This window comes from Athene cunicularia (assembly GCF_003259725.1).
Source record: "Athene cunicularia isolate RWA chromosome 3 unlocalized genomic scaffold, athCun1 chr3_part1, whole genome shotgun sequence".
Classification (NCBI taxonomy): Eukaryota; Metazoa; Chordata; class Aves; order Strigiformes; family Strigidae; genus Athene; species Athene cunicularia.
The window spans coordinates 122,079,993-122,085,361 of record NW_020799097.1 but is presented as its reverse complement, the minus strand read 5'-3'; the positions used below and the strand labels follow the sequence as shown (position 1 = coordinate 122,085,361).

The following is a 5,369-nucleotide window of genomic DNA, read 5'->3' as shown; positions in this document are numbered from 1 at the left end:
TTTTCTCACCTCTAACGGCTCACCTTTCCTGGATGCACTATGGGGAAGCATAATTCCAGTAGAGTAGAAATTCAGTCAGCAAATGAGGCATCGACATAAATATTCATGGGGGAAAAAAACTTTTGAAAAAATGTTGAGAAAAGAGAGTAGGTAAATCATGGCATCCTCGGGAGACCACTAAGATATGCACTGACAATTTACATGGATTTGCTTAAAATTTTGTCTGTAATTTAATAAGTGTTATCATACTTACCGACTTACCATCTTCTTGTCAGTATTTGGACATCTCTTGAGCAGTGGATACTTGATCAAGGGCAGAACAGTTGCTCAGATGCCATGAGGCACCCATTTGTCATATCATTGATTCACAGTCTGGGAATTAGCAAGAGAAATTATTCTGGATTACTCAGGGAAGTGCTTATACCTCAGTCAATATACAACAGTTGTTCAGTTTTTACAATGTGAATTTGACTTCCTATCTAGGATTCTTTTCCCACTTTGCAAACCCAGAACCTACTATGAAGGTAAACCATAGAAGCACATGATCATCTGCATGTACAAGGTTAAGTTTCTGCACAAGCAATAGAAGATACACTGGACATTATCTCAGCGTAGAGTCCCAGTGGAGTTCAGCACAACTTTATATGGTAATGATTCAGTTTCAAGAGAAAAAAAATGGGAGGAAGAATTTTGAAAATGCTTGATTATGACTTGTTCTGCTTGTGGCTGTGGTCACTGGTAACACTTCTATTGACCCTGGCAGGAAGAGAGGGAAGCTGATGCTATGTGCCTTTAGAAAGCCAGCTCTGAAAACACACAATATACTTAAAATATTTGACTCCTTGCAGTTAATCCTACAAGGACACATTCATAGAGACCTTTGTTTAATTGAGAATCCTCTGAACTCAATTCATGTCTGGCTCCTGTCTGGTTCCATGACACTAAATAGATACAAATAAATGGAGCCATTTGCCAACTCAGTACTCAAATCACCAGCAGTCATAAAATCCAGTGCTCACAAGAGTCTGAGATGTAAAATACCAGACGCTGGCACCCAAATTTGACCATTCAGTGAAGAATAAGATATAAAGAATTACTTCAAAGCCACTGACCATGCAGAAAAAGAACACCCACTGGTAGGTAATGACGCAATCTTGAACTTTCACACCACATCTCAGTAAATATTACTGCACTATAATTGAGTTCATCAGGTTCCATGAGCATGCCCATACTTTCTTCTCCATTTCTGGATGATTTCCATTGGTGTTATGCAAAGGACACTAGTGTCTACTGGGAGGTTGTCTGTGCTAACCCAAAGCATATTCTTTTCAACTGTTTATGTCACCCTTGTTTGTCACTTTTCAGCTTGTAGATCCTTCCTAATGAGGACAGTGACTAGAGGGCTAGAACATATGTACCTTTTATAAGGACAAAATGGGGGACAATGTTAAGGTTTCCTCCTTTTTTTTTAAAAAAAACAAACCTTTTTCTCTCTTCTAAAGAAAACCTTTTATTCAAACCTGATGCCATAAAAGACGGTGATGTCATAATTTATGATATTAAACTGGTTACTAAAATGTCATTACACAAGTGATGTTTTAATTGATGATGTTATACTGGTTAGCAGGAAAGTGTCAAGTGTCACTTTCATGACATAAACTGCCAGTTATGATTATATAATATCAATTATTCTTTGGAAAACTGCATTAGATCAGTTAGTTCTGAACCAATGTAGTTGGGGCAGGTTCATATTTTTTTAAATGCTGTTCATCCAGTTCTCATTATTAGGAGTAAAATATACTTTGGATGCAGTTTAGACTTTTATAACTCTCCCCTTGAAACATAATACCTACCTTTCTCATTTGCCCTTTCAGCTGCCATCAGATCAACAGTGAGCTAAAAAGAAAGCAGTGAGATAAATGTTACAGTTTTAACTGAGTTTGCCTTGTTCTACAATCTTACAGAAAAACAAACTTTGGAATTGAAGGTAGACAAAAAAAACCAAAATATAATTTTAATAGTAGGTTAAATATAGAACATTAGGATTTGCTGACAGGATGTTGGTTACTCTGTGCCCTGCTTTGACGCTGGATCTCCTAAAGCTTTAGCATTCAGCTGCTCTCCAAATTCCTCTAAATCTTATTCAGGCACAGAACCAAAAGAACATATTAATATCTGAAATGCATGTAGCCAGATCTTAAAAACTTAATCCCTTCTAGGGATAGTTACAAGTAAAAGCAGCAAGTTTAGCTCATGTATACTCTCTGGGTCCAATACAAGTAGGCTGATTTACCATTTCCCTACATCAAAGCTGCATTTTGTTCCTTGCTGTCAGTGACATATTTCTGTCTAACTGGCAAAGCTATTCAGAGATGCCCTGATAACGTTAGATACAACAGAACAAACAGGATGAGATTTTTATGGGAATTTCCCAGCTGAAATCTTATCTATTTTATAGGAGAACAGGTACATTAACAAGGGAGAAATAAACAGGCAGGACTTGGTCAAGACTGTTGGATGTGTCGGAGTTTAAATAAGAGGATTTTCCCTATTGTAAAATGTCAAAAAAATACAATGGAATAATAAATGATGCACATCCATGCAACCACACCAATCCTGAGAAAAAGCAAGGACTCCAGAGCCAACAAAAGTTGGGTGCTAAATAAGCCACACTACCACTTTCCTGAGCAACTCTGTGCTCAGACCAGTGCTGTTTTATAATGAAAGCTGGCTGTGGAGATGCCTAAAGGGGCCACACTTCTCTTCATTCCATTACCCATACTAACTTTGAACAGATCAGAAGCTGCAATTCATGGGAGAGGTCTTGGAGGTTTGATCAAAGGAGTTGTGGAAGGTCCCAGGGAGAAGCTGCAAAGAGGCAAGGGAGGGCCATGCTAAGAAATACTGAGAAACACACACGTGATTTTCATTAGGCTTAATGGAGATGGTGGAAATTAATCTGTGGGGCAAGGCTTTGAAAACTTACCTCATGATTTCATCCATGCAAAAAGAATCTGTTGTCTCCTTTTATGTCTCTTGTTTTCTACGTGGTTTTACATGTAATGGAATTTGGTATTATCCCACTTCCTCCATCTTTCTGACAAGCTTAATGATTACCAACTTGAGTTCACACACACAGAAAAAGGTAAAAAAAAAGAAGTAAAAGAAATAAAGAAGAAAAAGGGAAAGAGAGATGTTAAGTGTTGATTATCCACATGTACCAGGTGTTTTATTACCCATATATCTCTAGGTAGCATTCTACCTGTCAGATTTTGGGGACATACAAATTCCATTAGATATCAGATCTTTACTGCAGGTGGCCAAATAATGCCAGAATTTTGAAAGTTTATTTCCTTAACCCGCTATCACATCTTCTCTATTCCACAGACATTCTCACTGGAGTCAGTTACTGTTTTTCTCTTTTTCCTAATTGGCTATAATTATTTAAAATACATTTTCAGGCCACAGAGAGCTCACATCAGGCATACGAGCAATGCATCATATCACTCTAATTTATATAACAAGTCAGATAAAATCTAAGCATTAACGTGTGCACACTTGTTGACATGACATAAGGTTGAAATTCTGTGAGACAGATGCCTCTTACACGAAAGATGAGGATAAAAGGTTTTTCAAAACCTTCGTAGGTCAAACCTGCCCACCCTTGTAGTTGCTGCATTGTGGAAACACACACATAAGTGTATGGTAGTACCTATCAGTCTGCAACAAGGCTCCAGCTTAGAAAAGTGAAATTCCTTCTAGCATTTCATTGTAACTGAAAGAAGGCATCCAGACACTGGTGGGTTTTTAAAAGTTATATCATAATTTATAATTGGTTGTTAATTAATGTCAGATCACAGTGGAATTCCTATGGAATTACAGAGTGGGGCCTCTTTAATTACCACTTTATAATTATAAATCTCACTGGAATGAAAAGCACAGGAACTGTAATAAATGGTGAAGATCTTGGAAGACTTCATTGACTAATAAAATCTCCATGTATGCATCTGAAGGAATTTTAGAACAGTAGTCTTCATTTGGGCCAGAAAACATTTTCCATGATGCAGGATTCCCCTTCCTGCATTATGCAAAAACAAAGAAAAAATGATCTCAAATGCTCTTTCACAACTACAGTAATTGCATCTTGTGAAATGAAAAATACATCTCAGGTCTCTTAGCACTACATTTTGCAATCTGTGTACACTGTAGATCACTAAGGTAAGACCTTTCCTGCTCTTGCTCTGTGGTTTTGTCATTCTCTGCTGATTGGCTGGCAAAAAAGCCATAAAAGTAGCCCCGGCTGTGAAAGATCCTCTATGTAATCACACAGTAGAGGCCTGCAGCTTACTGTTCAGGTTGTCATGATCTGTGCTGTACTTGCACACAGTCAAGGATGAGATGATTAGTACTGTGGATGTTCACTGTTAAGTAAGTGTACCCACAGCAGTTTGTCCAATGTTCTGCTGCACACATTTAGGGAGGTAAACACCTGTGGGTGGAGAATTACAACTATAACAGGTTTAAACCAGTGCCCTACAGACCAATAGCTGATGCAGGATGTATCTTGTTATGAATCTATTCCATCATCTTTTCCTCCTTTCAGTTTAATTTTGGGTTGGCTGAAATGAAACAGAAGTTGGGGTTCCTGCCACATGGAAGCAGCCCTATAAGAATAGTTCCCAGTGCAGGAACCCACCTCTGCAACACATACAAGAGGCAAGAGGATGAGGAGGAGGAAGAGGCAGCTGTCTTGTCAGTGCCATCCCAGCATGGAATCCCAGCGCAGACCTGTGCACACATATCCTCTCTCTCGGCCAAAGTAACTCCCAAAGAACCCTTGGAGCTTATCTCCAGAGCTTGTTTGGGATGAAAAGGAAGATACTGATTTGAATTCAACAGTTTTCATAATTGGCTTTCCTTTGTTGGTCAGCAGCAGGTCCTGAGCCTCACCTGCTTGTTTGTAACTCCCAACAAGCCCAATCATTTTCTCTCATTCTCCAATCTGCTAGTTACTGCTTGCAGCCATCCTCCTAAGACTTCTCTTTCTTCCACAAGGACACGAGTAATTCATATGCTGAGGCCTTCCTCTCCTGCTTCTAACAACAATGGTTCTCTTTGTTCCTCACATTTTCCCCCGGTCCCCTCATAGTTCTGTTTCTCCTGTGCCTTTGAGGCTGCAGCCCTGTGCTTCTCCCCGTGTCCCATGTACAGCCGTGGGAATCTGTAAACCTGCCAACGTGCACTTTGTAAAAACTTGTTGCAGATCTGATGGGTTTCATTTTGTGAGCCAAGAAACCCAGGCTTACAACATAATTGATACTAACAAATTGAGAGAGGAACTATGGCCCCTACCTAAAATAAAAGACAAC

At 39.1% G+C, this 5,369-nt stretch overlaps 1 long non-coding RNA gene across 1 annotated transcript; it reads right to left on the bottom strand.

Annotated features, from left to right (window-relative positions):
- Positions 1–276: 276 nt before the first annotated feature.
- On the bottom strand, positions 277–3,083 carry LOC113477724. The gene is made up of 4 exons (XR_003397950.1): positions 2,987–3,083; positions 2,787–2,868; positions 1,854–1,896; positions 277–372 (listed from the first exon to the last, which is right to left on the bottom strand). It is a non-coding gene; the product is annotated as an uncharacterized LOC113477724 (long non-coding RNA).
- Between the last annotated feature and the right edge of the window lie 2,286 nt (positions 3,084–5,369).